At 44.1% G+C, this 23,340-nt stretch overlaps 1 protein-coding gene across 3 annotated transcripts in view; it reads right to left on the bottom strand.

Moving 5' to 3' along the window:
* The window catches only part of STOX2 (storkhead box 2), a 119,601-nt gene that overhangs the window by 54,955 nt on the left and 41,306 nt on the right, over positions 1-23,340 (bottom strand). Inside the window, exon 1 of one of the 3 annotated variants that reach the window (XM_084625829.1) lies at positions 12,970-12,990. The exons of the other annotated variants lie outside the window; for them this stretch is intronic. The gene's annotated coding sequence lies outside the window, so the exon portion shown is untranslated. Of the gene's footprint in view, positions 1-12,969; positions 12,991-23,340 lie in introns of those variants that run through there. 3 annotated transcript variants of the gene reach the window in all.

The following is a 23,340-nucleotide window of genomic DNA, read 5'->3' as shown; positions in this document are numbered from 1 at the left end:
AGATAGGGATATGGGTTCTGTCTATGGCCCCACCACAGTTAGGGAATCCCATTGCAGCAAAGCCATCCACTATGACCTGCACATTTCCCAGGGTCACTACCATTGATATCAGCAGATCTTTGATTGTGTGGGCTACTTGCATCACAGCAGCCCCAACAGTAGACTTGCCCACTCCAAACTGATTCCCAACTGACCGGTAGCTGTCTGGCGTTGCAAGCTTCCACAGGGTTATCGCCACTCGCTTCTCAACTGTGAGGGCTGCTCTCATCTTGGTATTCATGCGCTTCAGGGCAGGGGAAAGCAAGTCACAAAGTTCCATGAAAGTGCCCTAACGCATGCGAAAGTTTCGCAGCCACTGGGAATCATCCCAGACCTGCAACACTATGCGGTCCCACCAGTCTGTGCTTGTTTCCCGAGCCCAGAATCGGCATTCCACAGCATGAACCTGCCCCATTAGCACCATGATGCATGCATTGGCAGGGCCCATGCTTTCAGAGAAATCTGTGTCCATGTCCTGATCACTCACGTGACCGCGCTGACGTCGCCTCCTCGCCCGGTATCGCTCTGCCAGGTTCTGGTGCTGCATATACTGCTGGATAATGCATGTGGTGTTTAATGTGCTCCTAATTGCCAAAGTGAGCTGAGCGGCCTCCATGCTTGCCTTGGTATGGCGTCCGAACTGAAAAAAGGCGCGGAACGATTGTCTGCCGTTGCTCTGATGCAGGGAGGGGCGACTGAGGACATGACTTACAGGGTTGGCTTCAGGGAGCTAAAATCAACAAAGGGGGTGGCTTTACATCAAGGAGTATTTCAGGCAGGACTTCACGGAGGGTTCCAATAAGAAACGGTGCACCTAAGTTATTGTTCTTATTGGAACCAGGAGGTTAGTCTGGCCTCTGATTGATACATGGCTAGATTTACCTCACTGCACCTTCTCTGTGAGTGACTGCAGTGTGACCTAGAGGAATGAGTCCCCTAGACGGGGGAGGAGGGGGGAAGCAAATGAGTACAAAACAAATCTGGTCTATTTCTTGTTTTGATCCACCTCCATCTATCTTTTACATCTTTGGCTGGCAGCAGACGGTGCAGAAGGACTGCATGCCATCCACATCTCATGGCTGCTCGGCAGAAGATGGTGCAATAGGACTGCTAGCCATCCTCATCTCTTGCCTGCCCGGCAGAAGATGGTGCAATACGACTGCTATCCATCCTCATCTCTTGCCTGCCCAGCAGAAGATGGTACAGTACGACTGCTAGCAATCCGTATCGCCTGCCTGCTCACCATAAGACGGTTCAATAGGACTGACTGCAGGACTAAAGAGAATGACCTGGTCAAGTCACTCCAAATTTAGTCCCTGCGCCCAAGGCTGCCCAGGCGCTCCCAGCCGACGTGGCCAGGAGCACCTTGGACATGACGAGGACGGCTACCAGTCATATTGCACCGTCTGCTGCCAGAAGGCAATGGGTTGCTGCTACTGTGTAGCAATGCAGTACCGCGTCTGCCAGCACCCAGGATACTTAGGGTGACGGTTACCTGAGCAGGCTCCATGCTTGCCGTGGTATGGCATTTGCACAGGTAACTCAGGAAAGAAGGAGCGAAACGATTGTCTGCCCTTGCTTTCACGGAGGGAGGGAGGGAACGGGGGCCTGAGGATATGTACCCAGAACCACCCGCGACAATGTTTTAGCCCCATCAGGCATTGGGATCTCAACCCAGAATTCCAATGGGCAGCGGAGACTGCGGGAACTGTGGGATAGCTATCCACAGTGCAACGCTCTGGAAGTCGACTCTAGCCTCGGTACTGTGGAAGCACTCTGCCAAGTTAATGCACTTAGAGCATTTTCTGTGGGGACACACACACTCGAATATATAAAACCAATTTCTAAAAAACCGACTTCTATAAATTCGACCTTATTCCGTAGTGTAGACATATCCTGACAGAGAAAGGGGACACTTCTAGAAATGATTATTACCTCTCCTATGTTTCCTTGACCTCTAAGGGTACGTCTTCACAGCAAAGAAAAACCTGCGGCTGGCCTAGGATTGCCAACCCTCCAGCATTATTCTGGAGTCTCCAGGAATTAAAGATTAACCTTTAATTAAAGATGGTCATGTGATGAAACCTCCAGGAATACGTCCAACCAAAACTGGCAACCCTAGGCTGGCCTGTGCCAGCTGACTCGGGGTCGTGCCAACTGACTCAGGCTCACAGGGCTCAGGCTGCGGGGCTGTTTCATTGCAGGGTAGACTTCCGAGTTTGGGCTGGAGCCCAGGCTCTAGGACTGGGCAGGATGGGAGGGTCCCAGAGCTCAGGCTCCAGTCCAAGACCAGAAGTCTACACAGCAATGAAACAGCCTTGGCCACAGCCCAAGCCCGAATTGCCTGGCATAGGCCACTTGTGGGTTTTTCTTTGTTGTGTAGACATACCCTAATAGCTACTTCTCCAAACTCTAGATCATTGACAAGAACTAAGGAAGAGCTATTACAAAATATCCAAGGAATCCACTAACAGCGTCCTCAACTTTGAGGGCAGAGAAAAGCGGTGATCTGCATTGCTCAACAATGACCTCTACAGAGTGCTAAGCAACAGTACTGTTGATCTCCAAAAAGGATTCTGTTCATTTCTTTCAGTTGACAAAAAATGCAAGGGAAGAGGGTTATAGGATTCATCTGAAGTCCGGAGACGGTGAAGTGGGAGAGAAAGCAACACCAACAGAAAACAACCACTAATCTATACTATGCCAGGCTGATTTGGAACAGAAGTTTTATAAAGTACAACAAAAATATCCTTTTGTGAAAAATGTTGGAAACGAAATTAAACAAAATCATTGCAACAAAATGTATCGGCTGGCTTAGCCACACACTGTTCAGTGTCTAAGGTATTTCCACTTTGGTTTAGCCAGAACAGATTTTCAGTGCAGCTGGGGATGTTGCAACTAACAGAAAAGCAAGCCTGCTAGTGATTAAAATTCCTAAAGGTGAGGGATGCCCTGAATTATCAGGGAGAGGGCCCAAATGAAAAATCACTGCACTTCCATTTCTAATGACAGTGATAAGTATGGGAGAATTTTCAGCCAAAAGACGGGGCTGCAGTAGCTATAGCTTTAAAAACAAATAATGATGACTGATGAATAACTTCAATTCAAAAGGAGAGTCTGCTACACACAGTGAAAAGGATCCCCTTAATGTGCGTCCCATGGCATCACAGCAGCCTTTAACAGCCTAGTCTTTCCTACACATGAGAGAACTGATGAAAAAGCCAGGCATGGAATCAACTAAAATAGAGCCAAAGTAGTTTTAAAAAAATAAAAAAGGTTAGACACTCCGAAGTTTTAACAGTCAAGAGTTTATTAGGTCTTTTTTCCCCTCTGGGTGGAAGGAATAATTTTCATTTTGTCTGGAACTGATGCAAGAAAGAAGAGAGAGGAGCACTATAACACTTAGGGAAGCAATTCTGATAAATTATACTAAGTATTAGCTAATCTAGCATATTCTGCACCTATGGTCTACTGTTAGAGGAGGCAAGTCCACTGCTCATGGTGTCTTGTGACACACTAAAATCCCTCCATTTAAAATGTCCAGAGGCTTGAATCAATGACTGGACTGTGAGCACAAGAAATGCTGTACTAGAACAGATCACTAGCCCACCTGCCCCAGTAAGCCTTCTCTGATGGTGGCCAAGCTGTTACAGAGGAAAATGCAAAAAAATCCAAAATGCACCTGGCCAACTGTGCAATAATGCACCATCGGAGGAAATGCTTTCCTGACCCCAACTGGGGATAAGTCAATTCCCTGAAGATCCTCAAGGATAGGGAGCCCTTGTAATTTTTATCTCAAGTAATTACACAAACATATCAACATTAAAAAAATTAAACTACTTTCCTTGATAATATCTTGATCCAGGGAGCCCACACAAGTTAACTATACATTACATTAAATTAAATGTATTTCCTTCTACCTGTTTTACATATTTTGGTTTTTAATTTTATTGAGCATTCACTTATTACCATCAACTAAAACCTTTGACTTGCTTTCTATCATCATTATTTTATATAACATCATCCCTACTCACTCTTCTCCCTTTCAAACCTAATAGTTCCAGGAATCTGAAAAACTCTTTGTTTGGGAAGCACTGAAACGGAAGGTGAGGCTGTGACTCTCCATGTCTGGAGAATAAGACAGAAAGTGTCAGGCTGTGTATCTACCCCGCTATACAGCGTAACAGCCACTTACTTTTTTGCTACCTCTGAGTGTGGAACTGACATCTTCATCATTTTGACTATGGTTACCTAGACAATTTTCCTAATTCAGAACCCAATCAGTATGAACAAGCCGTTTAAATTCTTTTCAATGTACTTTATATGGTGCTGGCCTACACTGAAATTGTGACGCCCAGTTACTTAGCTTTGTTAGATCTTCTTCAAATTTTTAAGGGTCCAGACTAACTTAAATAATTGTGGATTGGCAGCAAGTGTTGCCACTGTACTATATGCTCCGTCTTTCAGATGTTTAATATATTTATTAACAAAACAATCTCAGTACTGATTCCCTCTGTGAACTACACCATCAACTCCTTCCAATGCTGAGCACTGTCCCTTTATTTCTATTTTTTGCTTTCTGTACTTCAACTAGATTTGACAGGACTTTCTCTCTCAGTCTTTCATTGAATAATACTATGCCTACAAAGCACTAGCCTGGAAGGTTATGTCTACACTGTACACTAAGTCTTGGCTCTGACACAGGTTTACGCCCAAGTCCCTCTTTCATCCACACATAAATCACTCTGATTCGGTGATCACTTAGTACTTGGATCCTAGGGCCATGCTAGTGGGACAGGTAAGAGACAGACTCGGGTCCAAAACCTGTCATCTTGCAGTGCAACACAGCTCAAGCTGCAGACCTGAGTCAGAAGGCCTGACTAGTGCATTATGGACGCCTTAGCACAGCTGTGAGACCAGAGTCCAGCAACTGTACACCCAGGTGTACAATGCAGTCTGGACACTCAACACTGAGTCCACAAGCGTAGGTGCCACTGATGCAGGTTTACAGTACAGCGTAGACATACCCGAAAAAGTGTCCTCGTGCTCCTGGAGTGCCATTGTGACTAGCCCCTGTGCAGGAGAAGATGAGTGTGTGGAGGGAAAATTTCTTGTGCTCTTAACCACCTGCTTAGGCTTAGTCACAATCTAGCCCATAGCTTCTTGGGAAGAAAAATACATATATATCTTCTAATAATATTAGTCACTATTTTTTTCCCTAACTTTCAAAGAATTTAAAACATCAGTGCATAGAAGAGACAACAAAATAGAGAGGTTGATTTCATTAGGTACCGGGGCTGATCTCCATTTAAACCAAAGCTGAAACAGATGGCTGCAAACAAGAGCGGTTTTTGCGTGATTATTTGAACTACAAGCTGAGAGAACACCAATAGGTGTGGAGGAGCACTCAGTTCAGACAAAGTCTGCTAGGAACGGAAGTAGTAAAGGGGGACACTATTGTACACATCCACTAGGAACAACAAAGAATGATCGAATAATGAGTTTTAGTAAAATGTCATAGTATTATAAATACAAACGCCAATGGGTATATTAGAATGCCTGGCATTAGGAGGAGAGCAATATAAAAATGACATTTATCCTGGGAAGAATCAATAGCATACAGTAAGTCCTGCCTATCAGCTATACAGAAAAGATAGGTTACTCATACCGAGCTGAGAGAATATTTCTGGGTGAAGAACACCATCTCACAGAGCCTGTATGATACATGAGAGAAAAAATAAACTCAAGAGGGTTATATTTATGATCTGTAAGATCATAGTGAGGTCAGAATGCTGAGAAGGATCAGAGAACACATACCGCAAATTTATATTAAAACAATAATAATAGGTACCTCCAGCTAATATAAAGTGGTTGTATGCCATGGCAGAACACGGTTGGAAGAACAATTGCTTGATCTAAAAAAATATATTCTTGAACATCTTATTCTTGAGCATAAAACAGGAAAGGATACTGCTGATTTACACCTAAGTAACACATAAGAATTGGTTCAGGAAGTAGTGTGTGGAACTACTAAGAAATAGTAACCGTAACAGTAATCATATAATTAACATGATCAACATTCTCACAATGGAACGTAATCAGCAGCAGTGTTAACCCCCGGGACTTGACTGTACCTTTAAAACTCACAATCTGCACTGGGGCTAGCTGAGTGTCACCCTGCCAGACCAGGAGCTCCAGAATGCACAGTACCTTTCAGCAGCTCAGTACAGCATTGATTATACACAACCTTGTTGGACGGTGCAATAGATGTATCTGAACAGCTCTTTTGGGAGGTTCGAACGGCTGTGGGCGCTAGCCTTCTGAAAGTCCTGGAACTGGGTCTAGCTAGCCCTGACACTGGGGTGCAAATAGCCTGGTGAAATTTCCTTGTGTCATCTAGCCCCTTACCAGTGCAGTAGCCAGTAATAATCTGGCATGTAGAATTAAACTGGAGTTGCTTTAAAAGAATTTATTTGTAATCCAGAACATACAAATGAAATAAAAGAAAGAAAATGGGGGGCGGGGGAGAGGGGGAGGAGGAGAGAGAGAGAGAGAGAGATGGTATGACTAAATGGTAAAGTAGAAGGGCTAATTTGGGCCAAATGAATTCCTTTTAAAAATGGGAAATCCAGAATAAGTCATGCTAATAGAATGGAAGATAGACAGGTAAGAACAGTTAAGAAGGCTAAAAGGGAATTTGAAGAATAACCAAATAAAGCGATGACATTTTAGTACCTCAGAAGTAGGAAAGCTGTGAAAGGCTGGGAGTCCACTAGATCACTGGGTTTCAGTGAAGCAGAAGGAAGGCAGGTTAGAGTAGCTGAGTGGAGTAAAGGAAAGAGCAGGAACTGAGCTACTTTGTGGGGGCAGAAAGCTAATCTACGTGCACTGCCTGTGCACGTAGTGGGTGCTTTTGTTTTGTTTTCTTTTTGCCCTTATGCACTAGTCTGACCTTCACCCTCCAAATAGCTTATGGCAGCATCACTGCCATATAAAAGATTCAATAAAAGCCTCAGTTAAAAGCCTGACAGAACAAATGTGCCTTGTACTGCACCCTGAAGCTCAAACGCTAGTGCTAACGAACCGCCAGAGGGAGCATTTTCTATAGGCAAGTCATTTCATGAAAATGCCCAGCTGCTGCTCCTAGCGAGTATTCATTCTTCACTGACTTTCAACGAGTTCTTATATGCTTTGGAGGGGTGTGAGGGAAGGGTGTTTCAAAAGAAAATATCCAAACTGCTCCCCCCCAGTGACTTATTCCCAAGCTTTCACAATGCAAGATCAAAACTAGTTCAAGGAGAACTTTCTAGGACAATTAAAGAAACAAACAGCATGCATATTAATAATCACTTATTCAATGCCATTACATTTAGACAGCATGCAAAGGGTTCATCAGTTAGTATAAACATCCAGACAGCAAAGGAACAAACACTCAAGAGGGCTATTGTAACAAGACATCACCAAGACTGCCTTTAAAAGTCCATTGATTCATTTGTATTAAAAACTCTTCCACAGAATGAAAGCGATCTGAAAGGGTTGGAGAAACAAGGTAAGATGGAAATTGATCTCAGGACTTGACCACATGAAGACATTTTCTGGCATAGTTATATCACGATAACTCTGTGTGGGCACATTTTCTGGATTAAGTGTACCTTTTTTCCAGTTTAGTTCATATCACTTTGGAAGCAGTATAAGCTAAACTGAAAAAATATACTCTTTATTATTCTGGAATAAGTTTCCACACAGGAAGTTATAACAATATAACTACAGTAGTATAATATGTTGGTAAATTTCCCAATGTAGACAAGCCCTCAGAGTGTACATAAAATGGGGAAACCTAATGAGACTGAGAATCCAAAACCATAGTTACATGCAACAGTGCAACAGTATAAATGATACTATATGTATTAGTGGTGGGAAAATATTTTCACATTGGTACGTTATACCTTCTACTGACGCAACAGAAAGGAAGGAACAAAAAAGTATATGTAACTATTGTTTTCCTGTAATTATGCTTTCTCCTGGTGCATGGCAACTTATCTCTGGAGTACTCAAACTTTCTCTTTTAAAGTTCAAATTAAGTTCCATTTCTCAAAATATTTTCACTAAGGCCAAAAGCAAGATATTAAAAAACAGGAGCCTTAAGTTCGGAACCTGTGTCCATAGGCAAATGTATACATGAGCCTGATTTTCAAAACAGCAGATAACAGGCAGCTCCCATTAATTCTAACGAGAGCTACTGGAGGCTCAGCACTTCTGAAAATCAGGTCACTTATTTGGTAGCCTAACTTTAGACACGCAATTCTGAAAATCTTGCCTAAAATGTTCAAGTCTTGAAAGTCAACAGGACTTGTGCTCCTAAGTCACTTAGGCACATTTGAAAAAATTCTACCATGAATGCTTAAAGGGAGGCACCTATATCCATATTTAGATTTCTAAACATGGATTGGTCCCTAACTTTAGGCATGCAAGTTTGAACATTTGACATAAGTTTCCATTACATTGAAGGGTAGTGGGAGGGGGGAAGGGAGGGTGTCTGACCCTGTAATGTGCTGAGTATCTCTGCAAAGAACCAACGGGAGCTAAGGTTATCAGCTTCTCAAGAGCTCAGGGCTTCAGTTCACACACAGGTGCATTTTAGAAGCTATTAGCCTCTTTCTGAGAAACAACTGCACTCTCAGTAAAGTCAGTGAGAACTGCGGGTGCTTACATCTCTCGGGATCAGATCCACTAAGCAGCATAACCACACCAAAAATGACCTTAAGAGGTCTTTTCACAATTATTTTATTACTGGTATTAAGCCAAGTATCTCAGTAAAGCAATATCCTCAGGAAAATTAGCTGTAAATCTTTAAAATAACTATTTTAATAATAGACAACTCCACAAACGTATAGACTAACTGTTTAAGAATCCATGGTGCTGCTTTCTTGTGGGGCAATGGGAAAGCTTGAGGATCTGAGAATTCTAGTCACAGAGATGATAAAAGGTGCCTATGCATTACCGTCCAAAACAGAAAATGAAGTACTAGTTTCTGGCTATGACACCTGTAACTGAGCACTGAAAATTCACTGGACTTGTTCTTAACAAGTTAACACAAAGCTTAGAAGTTTCACTGCATGTGTGCTATCGCTACTTTTCATTTAGGCCTCATTACTGAAGGACAAGTGCATGAGAATTTCCCCCGAGATTGTCAACCACTAATAATTGATCAACAGAGTCTTGATTTCAATTTGGCAGGGACTGAACAACATGCATACAATTATTTTACAATGTACATTTCCTAAAATACAAAAAAATCTTCAGAAACCCAGTCAGTTCCCCTAAATCTCCGAGGCTAATATGTTCATAACAGAACTCTCACTTTTTGGAAACTATATAAGCTGTCAGTCAGCCTTAGCAGCACATTTTGGCTAAGCAACGCCATCCACCAATTTACTAGTTTCATTTGAGACTATTGGGGATTAAAGCAAAAAACATTAGCATACCTGTCACTGTTGCCTCATGACAAGGATCTACCAAAAACATAAGACACTTACATCAATTATAGGAACTGATCCACCCTGAAGCAGTACTTTAGCGTACTGTTGTGACATGTACACAATCAGGCTAGTTGAAACACATGGTCATTATTTTGGAACTATGTTAGAGGAAAATGTGTCATACTGCTGAAAACTTTTAACTGTAATACATTCCTTAATCTTTCATGCCATATTTTCTAACTATTTGTGATGTGGGATTTAAGAATAATGTCTCCCTCTCTTTTGTTAATAAATAATTTTCTTTATCATTCATTGGATACAGAGGGCTTTAAGCTGGACCAAGTTTGTACTGTACAGAAAGACTGCCCACTCAGGACATATTTCTGAAGGGTATACTTTATGATCACATTGAATTTGTGTTTGCAGTCACTGCAAATCTGGAATTTCTGTACCAAGATGCCTGATTTGCACATGCAAATGGACATATTTATGAAAAAAGATGCCTTTAAGAACGCACCTCATGCAGAAATACATATGGAACAACAATTTAAGTTATCATGAAGTAAGTATTTTAATGTCCATGTGCAGTAAAAAATGTAACATTTTAATGAGGTACAAAGGAGTTTTACTCAAGAAGAAGAGGGAGAGAAGGACTGGAAGATGTGATGGATAGGAAGCTGGAGGGAAAAAGGAGAGGAGATGGGAAAGAGATTCCACGTCAGAAAAATCAGTATTTTTCGGCAGATTGATTCTATTATTTGATGTATCTCTTTGCCAAGCATGAGTATGCCTTGCGTATATTTCCCAGATATCACATTTGAACTGGCTCTTCTTGGTAGTGTGATCTTTTCTACCCAAGTGAAGGATCAAACTTGCAGTGTGTAATAACCACTCCCTTCACGCTCTCTCGCATCTATTAGCTATATAAAATGGCATCAACACCCTCATCCACTAAGTAAGCCTTCTTGCCACATAGGAGGAGACTCAAATGGCTCTCCACTGTTCCTTAGGAAGAGTCTGCTGATGGCTGTGTGGCCTATAGCAGAACATCAGAAATACACAATTCTCCTCCATACAGAGAGCAGCTTGTCTCCCTCAGCCCATTGCTCCAACCTACAGTGAAGTCACAATACTAGCTCTGTGATATCACTCTATTTTCCATAGCAACAGATTCTGAGGTCACAAATAAAGGATTATGACTTTACTGAAGGATTAAGGAAAATGAGAAGCTGGCCTGTGAGGGAGACGGGTCTTATTCAAAATAACGGGAGCTAAGGGAATGCTGAAAATAAATGGCTTAGTAAACTGTCTCTGCTTGAAACTTCCCCCTTTTTCAAGGGCACTCTAGATATAAAGTGCTGCTTTCTTCTAAGGCTTCCTAGGGTCCCACTGAATTGGCAGCCATCTCCAGAGCTACAACAGGAGAAACTGATTCTGGAGCAACTGGCAGAATTTTTGCCCCCTCTATCATTTAGTTTCATAAAGTGTTTCACAGGTGTCAGTCATACTTGCTCTCTTAGATTCCTTTGCTGGCCAGTTTGTGCATAGGCTTCAATGGCAGTTCAGAGTAGGCACCTAATCTGAGGAAGTGGCCCAAGATTAAAAAAGGAATGGGAAATCTGCAGGAACTCTGCCTCAACACACCTTTATGTCAGGGAGCGGCTTTGTGAGGGGAATTCCAGGTTAGGAGACAGTAATCCCTAAAAAGTACAAATCACAATATTATAAATAATGCGATAGGTATTCCACATGGACAAAGGCGATTACATTTCCTGTGGAAACCTGAAGGCTTCCATGAAATTGCACAGAATGCAGAGGCAGTAAATTCTTGAGCTTTTAAAAGCACCTAGACTACAACTGAGCTTTTGATTCCGAGACTTGGTGAAGAGAAAACGGAGGAGACTAGAAAGACTGGTTTATGAGCAGTGACCTACATTGTGATGCATTCTTAGTGGAGTTTTATGGTGTGAAAATGTCTTGCAACTTCCCCAAGATTGGGAGAAAAAGTCTCTTTGTAGCTTATTCCTCCTCAAAGGAGTGATTTTTCACCATTACAAGTGCACACGCTAGTGCCAATTTCCATTCCACAACTGCGAGAGGTTGTGGGACTCTGTAGTGTCTAATCAAGACTTCAATAGGAATTCCATGTATGAAGGGTCAGTAGACTTGGCACACTAGGTAGTAATGGTTGATCACCAAACCTCTTCTCTTTACTTCATTATTTTTGGCAAATTTATTTCATGGTTCTAAATATGTTCTGCATTTTTGCAACATGTAAAAGGAACATATTTTGTGCTTCGATCACTGGCTGTGCATCCAAAGATCCAGAGCACTTCTAACAAGAAGTCCCTGAACTGCATCAGACTTGCTTATTTCACCATTGAGACCTAAAACTCTCTACGCCTGCAGACATGCAGACAAAGGGTTAAATTTAGCTCTGCTGTAAAGTGGCAAAGCTCTGTTGTCTTCAACTGTGGGTATGTTTTCACAGCAAAAGCTGTGCACCAACTACCTTGAATCCAACTAGCACAGGTAACAAAAGCAGTGAAGTAGCATATAGCACAGACTCTTGCTATACACTCAGCTTATTAACCTGCTCTGGAGCCAATGTGGCACTATCTTTACTGGTGTTCAGAGTAGCAGCCGTGTTAGTCTGTATCTGCAAAAAGAAGAGGACAACTTGTGGCACCTTAGAGACTAACCAATTTATTTCAGCATAAGCTTTCCTGAGCTACAGCTTGTTATTACCCAGGCCAGCGAGACTCAAGCTGGCCCATGTGTAGACATACCCTGAGTTGTGGCTGCTTACTCCAGAGCTGAATTTGGCCCAGATCATCTACATTAAACCAGCTTTTTACCAAAGAGACTAATACATTTGTTCAACTAATGGACAACAATTAGGAAACCTAGGGTGCCAGCCTGCACACAAAAGCAACAGGGCTATTTAAACTTCCCAGTAGCAAAGAATACAAAAATTGGCCTGCTCCGTCGTGTGTCTGATGCCAGTGCAGCCTCAGAACCTTCATCCTCCTATAGGGTGCTGTGCACCTCTTCAAAATCAGCCAACATGCAAGACTTAAATGAGTAAATTGTGTGAATGCAATTCCAAAGTCCCCACCCTTCCCCCATAACAACCACCCAGAGACCAGCCCTTTATTGTGGGTTAAAAAAGGATTCAGCACCTTAACTTCACTCTCAGTATTGCAAGGTTATGCTAAAAGCAGCTCATACAACATCCTATCAGTCATTCTGCCTGCAGACACAAGTTAAAATGCTCACCTCCAATTCCTACCTCCTACCATATAAATAGAGTCTGTATAAAGCCAGTTATTGTTACAAAACTGCTTATATAGGATACAGTGGGTAATTAGTTCAAAAGGGAATGAAAACACTCTACACTACAACCTTTCAGAGATCCAGTTCATAATCCCAAAAGATTCAGAAGCATTACCTCACTGCAGCCTTGAGACAAATTGAGCAATCACTCTGGCTCTTACCCAGCATACCCTAGTCTACACAAAGACAAGAGAGGCGTGACCAATCGCATTGTGGCTAGCAGGCAGGGTTTGAAAGCTCCCTCCCTGCATTGCCCATTGACATGCTAGCTGGCAGCCTACTGAACTTGTTGTCATGGCAACACATCCCAGCTGCTCTCGGCGGAGGCTTGTTACGTTCCCTTTTTTTCTTTTCACCGCTTGCTCCAGCTAATTAAAAATTTAGACCTGTGTTTTGCATGTTGGATGCAAACAGCAAAAACACGGTCTCCTTGTCTCGGCAGAGCAGAGCTGAAGACGCGCTGTAAAAAAAAAAAAAAAGCTGGGTCCTATGAAGTCTCATTACAACCAATCAACAGAGACACAGCTGGGTAGACGTGGCCAGATGGAACTTGTCGCTAAAGCTCGTCTGCTAACAAAACAAAAGCATGTATGTAGCAACAGAGACTCCTCCCCGTTTGTAACATACAAACCTACTCATGCAACATGCTATGATATTTCTATTCTTTCAGGTCAACCTGTTATTTAAATAGTCTTCTCTGATACACTACTGCACTACTGATATAAAGACACTTCACCCATAATTCCATAACGTAAAACACAATAAAGATGTCAACATTCCTGGGCCAAAACAAAAGCTACCTAATCCCACATCCCTAATACAAATATTGAACACAACACATTAGATCTTTGCAATTCACAGCTCCATTGTTAGCGACAATGGGCCAAATCCATCCAGGGTGTAATTTATAAGAAAGTAATTTTCTTTGCTAGCATTAGGGTGGGTTTCTTCATCAGCACTCTACATTCACTGAAACATGCCATTCTGCCTGCTTGTGGCAAAGGTTATGCAGATTCTTGACACTTCAAAATGCAATAAAGACATGGAACTCTTCTCCCTGTCTGAGATGGAACATGCTCTGAAAATCCAGCTGATGCCAAATAGTTTCAATCATAAATCTAAGTGATTGCAGAAATAAAATCCATCCCCTCTACCCTTTACTTAAACATAAAATATTGTAATTAAAAATACATCTGACTTTTTATTCAAATGACTTCTGAATTATTTGACCTATATTAAAAAAATTAAATTAAAAAATCACCAAATACTCTTCCTAGTTGCAGTTAAGGTGGGATCAGTGTTTGCATTAACACAGCCTGATTTTCCCTCTTGTATACACTAATGTTTAAATAGGCAAACATAAAAATAAATACAAATATTTTTACATAAAAAAGGTTGCAACACAAACCTTTGAAAACCAGGTAGACTAAAAAGTTACGACTAAATTTTATCTTCAATTGACATGACCATTCTTAACACAAGTGGTAAAAATAGTGATAAGTATACCCACTGTCATCCACTGAAAAGCATGATGGTCTGACAGGACAAACTAGCATGTCAGGACCATCAAAGTTCTGGCTGCCGGGTTGAAGCCACTTTCCTGCTCAAGCATGCTTTTACATGAAGCTGAAGACAGCTTTGAAAGTGGACATGAGAATTATCCCACTTGTAAATCCAAAATGTCCACACTGCAAGAGTTGAGGGTTTGGAATTTCACAGCCAACATGATGCAGGTATTGGTAGGTGTCATGGGGCTCTGCACTCTGCTAGGCTAGATCTACCCTTAACACGCTGTCGCAGCACAGCTGCACTACTGTTGCACTTCAGTGTAGACACTCACTACAGTGACAGGTGGGGTTCTCCATCACTGTAGTTAATCCACCTGCCCAAGAGGCAGCAGTTAGGTCAATGGAAGAATGCTTCCATTTACTTAGTACTGTCTACACTGGGTTAGCACAGATACTTCTCTCAGGGGGTGTGGATTTTTCACATCCCTGAGAGATGTAACTATGCAGATGTAAATTTTCAGAACAGACCAGCCCTTAGACAATATCACACTGACTTCATACTCCTCCAGTACCCAGACACAACAAGGGAAATAAGGAATGGATTAGCAATCAATTCATGACAAATTCAGCCTGAACTTGAATACCCTTTCACTTCATGGCTTCACTTACCCTTGGCATGACTTAAATGGAAGCTCTGTAAACTTTTTAGGGCCATAATTTGATGCATTAAGTTCGTTGGGAAAGTTTTGAGAATCTATCTTAAAAAAAAAAAAGAAAGATAAATATCTTCCACTTGAGTGAGGAGAAATCAAGATAATGCAACACACAGGATGGGGTTTTCATTTGGTTGATTTTTAAAGGCATTCTTTTAATTTCAGAAGCATTCAAAACAGTGGTTCTGAAGAAAAAGATGATTGATTGCCAAAGAGAAGCAAAATCAATGGAGGAAGGCCTCCAAAAACATAACATGAAGAGGGCAAGATCCTTGCACCTGCTCCAGCCTCCTTATTCCAAGTAAAAGGTCCTGAGTGGCATAAAGGGGCCCTAAAAGAGGAGGTGATTTACCCGTAACTCAAGGTTCTTCAAGATGTGTGGGTCCCTATTTGGATTCCAAACATGGGTGCGCACGCGTACCAGGCACTGGAACAGTTCCGTACCAGTGTCTGTTGACCTGCATGTGCGTCACCCGCGTTTACAGGCCGCTATGCAGCCAAGGAGGGAAAGGCATCAGCAGACAGAGGTGTGCAGGGTGCGGCGTAAGGCAGTAGTGATAGAAGAAGGAGGGGCAAATCAGTCTGGCGGGAGGAAAACTCGGGCCGTGATGGAATCCAGGGGCATACCAATAAAGGTGATCCGGTGGGCAGGGGCAAGGAACAACTTTTTTCTCATTGATGCAAATCCCGAGAGCAGAGAGGATACCATGAAGGTTGTGGATTACTGAGAAGAGGTACCCGCGGGATGGCCGAGGAGCCAGTCGCCCAGGTTGGGCAATACCGAGTGACCAAGATGTCACAGTTGGGGCACAACAACTGCGAAGACTTTCGTGAAAACTCAAGGAGTGGTTGTGATACTGAAGGGCAGGACACAGAACTGATAATGGGAGTGTCCAACCATAAAACGGAGGAACTTGCGTTCAGCTCAGTGAATGTCTATATGGAAATAGGCATCTTTCATGGCGAGAGCCACAAACCAGGTTCCCTGGAAAAGGGAAGGGACAATCAAGGGAAGTGTCACCATCCGGAACGTGAATTGCTTTATAAACCTGTTGAGCACTCAGGAGTCCAGAAGAAGGCAGGGGGCCCCACTCTTCTTCAGAATGAGGAAGTACGGGGAATAGAAGCCACGACCCCTCTAATGGAGAGGAACCGGTTCTATGGTGCCATTTCAGAGAAGGGAGTCTGCTTCCTGTTGGAGGAGATCATGATGGAAGGGATCTCCCTGGTCACCTCAGGACGTGAAACGAGGGGGGAACAAGAGGAATCTGATGGAGTACCCCTAATGGACAATGTCTAGCACCCAACAGTCTGTGATGATCTTGCCCCAATTGCTGGTGAATGGGGCAAGATGGCCTCCCGAAGATGACATGGGGCACCATGGAGGGGAGAGGAGAAGGTTTACGGGTCTCTACTTGGAAGTCAAAACTGTTGTTTAGGCTGGCAGTGGGGGAGGGTTGAAGCAGTGGGAGAAGTAATGGAAGAGTAGCGTGGCTGCTGGGAATGTTGGCGATGTCTGGGTGGCTTCTGCTGGCATTGAAAGTAGGGCAGATGGGGTGCAGGGACGGGGACAGAAGGACAGTCTTTGTTGCTGACAGCTCAGATCGTAAATGCCAAGCAATCTGAAAGTGGCGCAAGAGTCCTTGTGAGAATGAAGGGATTCATCGGTCCTGTCACTGAAGGGTGCCAAAGGAGAGGTCCCCAAGAGTGATCTGGACCTCTTTAGGAAAGCATGATGATTGCAGCTGGGAGACCCGGCAGAACATGACGCCGGTTGCCAAGGAGTGGGAAGCAGTATTGGTGGCATCTACAGCTGCCTGAAGGCTCACCTTGGCCATGAACTGGCCCTCATCTACCAGGACCTGAAATTATGCTGCTTCTCCAGTGGCAGAAATTCTTTAAACTCCGCAAACTCGAAGTAAGTATGAAAATTGTATTTCGCCATAAGTGCCTTGTAGTTGGCAACATGAAACTGGACTCCTGTGAACCTTCCTGCCCAAGAAAGAGGTCCATTTTCTTCACTGCCCGTCTAGAGGAGTGGACTGAAGATGATATTGGTGAGCACGCTGCATCTCTGTGTGGATCACCAGCAAGTGAGGGGATGGGGAGCAAACAGTAAGTCTGCTCCCTTTGACAGAATGAAGTATTGCCTCTCTGCCCATTTGGGGGTAGGAGCACAGGAGGCTGGCATGTGCCAGACCATCTGCGCTGGCTGCAGGAAGGCCTCATGGATGGGAAGGGCAGTGCAAGAGAGCCCTTGTGGTTGGAGGATGTCCAGAAGCTGGTGGTGCGGCTTCTGGTCACCAAGAGGAGAGAGAGAGGGTGGAATGAGCGCCTCATCCTGCAAGGAGGAGGTGGCACTGGTGGGGACCAGCAGAACTGGCTGTACTATTTCATCATCTCCTTCTTCAGAAACCAAGGAGGGTGAGGATCGAACTGGGGACGGCCTGTCGGATGTCACCAACGGTATGCCATGGCCCTGGTATGGGTCCCATGGGGGCCAGTAGGGCCAGGCATAGGGGTCTCTGGGCAGCAGTGGACCCCATGGGTACCGATAGCATGGGTCATAGGCAGGGTCGTAAGCTGTGGGATGATGTGGTCTGCGCCTGGGATCCAGACTGCAAACCTGGGCAGGAGAGGAGGGGTCTGGTTCCAAGAAATCCTCAGACTCTGAGAATGGATGCGGGAACAGCAGAGCTGATGAGGCCTGTGGTCCGTGGGGGGTGGAAGGCAGAGCCTCTCTGGGAGGAAGAGTAAAGGTTTATCCGCTGGAGAAGGCAGAATCTAAGTGCCAGGGGGACCCAAATGTAGCAGTGAACCTGGGTGTGGCAGCAGCAACTTCGCAGTGGGCAGCAGCGGTTCCAGGCCTACAGAGGACCGCTTGTGGCAGATCGGAAGGGCTCTGTGGTGTGGATGGTGCCAGCAGCTGACCGAAGTCAGCTGTGGATGTTTTACTGCAGTGCAGACATACCCACTGAAGACAAGGCTGGGATGGATGTGCTTGGACAGTGTGGCGATTCTTTAAAATGTGTAACAATGCATCGTGTCCATGGTACTTGCATTCACTCCAGAAGGACTGCGTGATTTCCAGAGTAACACTGTTTTGAACTGTTTACATTTTTATGAGGTCTCTGAATGCTGGCAATCAACTCTGCCTCTCTAAAGTAACTGAATCACACCACTCTCCCAGCCAGGTGCAAAGAATGATGCTTTACTGAGTGCCGTCAGGTTGCATTGCTTGGCACTTTACAAGACTACAAAGAAGATAGTCCCTGCCCCAAGCAGCGTACAGTCTAGTTCAGACACAGCCAAAGCATTTCAGATACAATCTGCAATGGGGTGTCGGTATGATAGCACTTCTTTCTTGTCAACTACAATTTTACACACATCAGTTTTTTTAAAATTGCTTTTAAAAAGACTCCGAATGTTGGCTTTGGGTACAACAATCAAATATTTTCCATTATTAAACATTCATGCTTTTTTCCCCCCTGAGATGCATATGGAGGAACCTGGCAAACAACAAGAACACAAAATGATTGACAACTGCTTACAGTTAAACTAACAACTGCTCAACCAAATTGCATAAGTCCTTGAAGAAGAGCCACAATGGTTAGTTTAAAGATAATGAGCCTACAGAAGAGTTGGGCAAACTACGGTCCATAGGCCCCTCTTGGCCGGCCCCATAGCTCCTGGCCCAGGAGACTAGCTCCCGGCCCTTCCTCCGCTGTTCTCCCCCCCCCCACCCGCAGCCTCAGCTCACTGCGCCGCTGGCCCCATGCTCTGGGCGGGGGGCCTGCGAGCTCCTGGGGCAGCGCAGCTGCAGAGCCCAGCATGACCTGGTGCTCTGAGCTAGCCGCGCCGCTAGCCACCGGTGCTCCAGGCAGCGCGGTAATAGGGCCGGGGAGTTGGATAGAGGGCAGAGGGGGTGGTCGGGGGCCGGGGGTGTGGACAGTGGTTGGGGCAGTCAGAGGGCAGGAAACAGGGGGGTTGAATGGGGACAGGGGTCCTCGGAGGGCAATCAGGAAGGAGAGGAGGAGTTGGACAGGCTAATGGGGGGCAGGAGTCCCGGGGGGGGGGGCTGTCAGGGGGCAAGAAGCGGGGGGAGGGGTCAGATAGGGGCCGGGCCACGCCTGGCTGTTTGGGGAGGTACAGCCTCCCCCAATCAGCCCTCCATACAATTTCGGAAACCCAACGTGGCCCTCAGGCCAAAAAGTTTGTGCGCCCCGGCCTCCAGTCTGAAAATATGGTTTCTACTTGGCGTCACTTATTGTATTTAAAGAGATTATAAGGAGGAATTGTTGCACTCATATTTATGCAATATCTGCACACAAGGCGTCTCTTTTTGTCTTTTGACTTTATGGACTAGTGCTTTTAAGGTACTTGTAGCTGGAAACCTGAGACAATCTAACTACTTCTACATAAAAGGTCTCGCGCAAAACAACAGTTACTGAAATTTTGGTTCATCTCTGGAGGGCCACACATTTTTTGTTTGTTTCATATTTTCTTCTTTCCCCTGTAAAAAGACAATTACTTTGACATTGGCAACAGTTCAGTCAGGTACTTCATTTATTCTCTCCTCCTACTGGATCCAGGTCCAGAGATCACACAAGATGGCTCTGATTATCAAGCAACGTATCAAGCTGTGGCAAGTAATACAAATGAAGCTTTGCTCCTCCCTGCAATGAACAGCAGTAAAGCCCTCAGAAGAGTTTGCCTGGCAAGGGGGACAATCAAATGGTGTATCTCTATTAAGACACCCTTTCTCTGAGCACAGAGAGTGTGGCTACAGAAAAGCTGTGCACCAAAAAATCCCTAGCTCCCAGAAGGGAACTTTGGGGCAACCGGTGCAAATTAAAGTAAAGTAATCTTCAGTCTGATCTAATTTGCACCAGGAGAACAGCGTGACACCAAGATCGGGGAGTGGAAAGGTGTCAAAACTACAAACTAGAACTCAGCATACCCTAGTCCAGGTTGTGGGCAAACTTTTTGGCCCAAGGGTCACATCTGGGTGGGGAAATTGTATGCAGGGCCATGAACATAGTGCTGGGGCAGGGGTGCAGCAGGGAGTGGTGCGGTGTGCAAGAAGGGGTTCAGGGCAAGGGGTTGGGGTGCAGGAGGAGAGCTCAGGGCACGGGGGTGGGGTGCAGAGGGGTGTGACAGGGGGTTCAGGGTGCAGGAGGTGCAGGGTGCAGGAGTGGTTCGCAATGTGGGCTCCGGCCCGGCACCACTTACCTTGAGTGGCTCTGGGGTGGCAGTGGTGCACAGTGGGGCTAAGGCAGGCTCCCTGCATGCTCTGGCCCCATGCCACTCCTGGAAGTGGCCGGCATGTCCGGCAGTGGCTCCTGGGGGTGGGGTAAGACAGGTGGCTCCGCTGCACGCTGCCCTCGCCTGCGGGTACCACCCCTGAAGCTCCCACTGGCCGCGCTTCCCCGTTCCTGGCCAATGGGGGCTGTGGGGGGTGGTGCCAGCAGGCCAGGGCAGCACATGGAGCCCTCTGCCCCTCCCACCCCCCAGCGGCCGCAGTGCCATCCGCTTCCAGGAGTGGTGCAGGGCCAGGGCAGGCAGGGACCCTGCCTTAGCCTCGCTGCACCATGGGACTGGCAAGCCTGCGGGCTTGGATTGAAAGCCCTGATGGGCTGGATCCAGCAGTTTGTCCTCCCCTGCCCTAGTCACACACTTGTTCATTTGGACCATTCATACTTATTCTCAAGAAATTTTGAAATTATAATACTCATCTGTAAAATTTTACAGATTAGCCCATACCAAAAAAAAGAAAGAAAAAAAAAAAGAAAAGAAAAAAAAGTTAAATGATGTGCCATATCCTCTATTTATAATAGGGAGCGGGAATTAAATAGACAATATGTATCTATCAAGATGTTATTATTGTTCTCACAACATGGTACCTAAGAGTCTATAAGTAAATACATACTCATGTGGAGAGAAATACATTAGAAATTATATATTCTATATCTACACCTAAATTTTGTCTACACTAAGAAATTTACCGATTGTCAAGAATACATCTGGTGCCTATAATGGATGCTGCTGAACCAATGCTGAAAACTGTTTAACCGCAAGCGTAGACAGGACCAAACCATTTAGCTCCACTTCAGAAAGCATGGCTGTGCCCTGCTCAGGGGACAGTTCAAATCATTCAGCACCAGTTCAGACACATATATAGCTGATATCCATTGTCAGCAGTGGGTAGATTTCTGAGCGCTGACAAGGCTCCAGACACCAAACCGCTCCAGCCTGCCCAACTTTTTGAAACAGAGCCATTTCTAACAATGATTATCAGCAAAAGGCTTTCCCTCAACTAATATTGAAAGAAGGTAAAGCACTAGTGTAGACAAGACAAAAGCAATTTTCTATACCATTTCAGAGGGTGTTTAGCATGGTCTATACTCGAAACATTTTGCAAAAATTCCCCTTCATTGCTAACACAGTTTTAGTGCCATTAGTGTTAGCAGCATTGGGAATCCTAATATAGACATGCCACCAGCTGTCACTGACTTTTTAAGTCCAGTGTCATCTAACATAGCTGTTCACAGCAAGTTTAATCAACATAATGTTCAATACCCTGAGAGCTCACCTATGCTACAGGTGGGATTTTCAAAGGGGCCTAAAAGAGTTTAGTTCCTAAATTCCACTGACTTTCAAACTTAACCCCCTTTGAAAAGACCCAGCTGAAATCTTGATCTTGAAATCCTCTGCAAAACAGAATTTCTCGTCTCAGCCCTATTCCATAGAATCCACTGATTTTTATGAGACATATGTTTCAATACATATCTTAAGAAGATAATCTAACATCACACTATTTCTTGTGTGAGAAGGACGGTCTTACCATTTTAATTCTAAACTTCCATTCTATGTACATACGATTTGTGGTTTCCCAGTTGTTGCTGTATTTCATATCCTCATCATTTGAAGGTTCCTGTCCCATCAACTTTCTTTGTGAACTGAATATTCTATTCATTTGTATAGGTTTAAAAACATGTATGCAAGTAATAGAATAGCAAGCCTATGATAATATCAGATCAACCTAAATAGCTTTCTATTGTTTCTCTCCTCATTAATTTCCGAATTCCTAGCTTTATAAGGTTCATTTATTTCTCTACCAATAGCAGAAGTTATTCTAAATATGTTTGACAAATATATTTCTATCATAGCTGCAGCTACAGATCTTTAATAAAAACAGTGGAAATATCTAACAAATATTCTTTTAATTTTTGTAAAGTCATTTACCCTGCATGCGCATTTGTGTGGAAAATGTTTAAATTGCTCCATTAGAAAAACCCTACAGTCCTAAGGGAGCTTTTAGAGTTATATACAAAACAGTTTCACAGAGATAGAGGGCATTAAGCATTTCATGCATGCACGGGGAAAAAAAAAAAGCTTGAAGAAATGTTCCAAAAAGAAAGCAGGAATATTTTAAGTCTGAGACAAAGATCTCATATAACAGACACAATGAAAACAAACTGAGAAGAAATTAAAGGAAACACGAGATAAACTACAGAACAGATTATTTCTAAAGCCTTAGTCAATATCTAATATACACGATTGTCATATGAATTTTTTTTCTAATCTAAAACAAGATTAACCTTAAAAAAGTAACAAACCACACAACTCTTGCAGTTCTGCATTGAACAGGTTTGTCCAACCTTCAGAAAAGTTGATAATATCATTAAACTGGGCATTTCACAAAAGTTGTCCACACTTGATTTGAAAATACTCTTTCTACAGGCCAGCAAAATATGAAAAGTGTGAAACTAGTAAAAGTAAATCCATAACAAGCTGAACATTTCTGTCATGAAAGAGAATAGGTTGCCCATTAAAAGTCATTGAGGTAGTCACTCAGGGCAAAACTCTCGGTAGAAAAGAGTGAATGCTATTCAGATAACCACCATGAATGTCATTAGGGCACTGCGGCACAACACTGGGCCTTCAGGTGTAAGTACGTGTCCCAGTGCTCCTGGTATGGCCCTCGGGCCCTTTAAAACTGGGCGCTGTAGTTGTTGGTCACATGCCTGCTCACAGTCATGTGTATAGGAACTTCCTGCCTCTTAGGCAGGGATGCAGACAGTAGAGATGCAAGGTTACACAGACCAGGGGAACGGGTGGGGTGGGGGTCTCCACATCTGCCACCTGAAAGGGATGCAATTTCAAGGAGCAGGAGCCAGCTGGGAAAGAAGCCTCAACTGGGGAGAACTGTGAAGTCCTGGAAAAAGGGCTGTGAGAATGGTGAAGCCCAGGAGACAAAGGCTA

Source organism: Lepidochelys olivacea, assembly GCF_965140295.1.
Source record: "Lepidochelys olivacea isolate rLepOli2 genome assembly, chromosome: 4".
In the NCBI taxonomy this organism is placed as follows: Eukaryota; Metazoa; Chordata; order Testudines; family Cheloniidae; genus Lepidochelys; species Lepidochelys olivacea.
The sequence above is the reverse complement of the archived record's forward strand: the minus strand, read 5'-3'. Positions and strand labels throughout refer to the sequence as shown.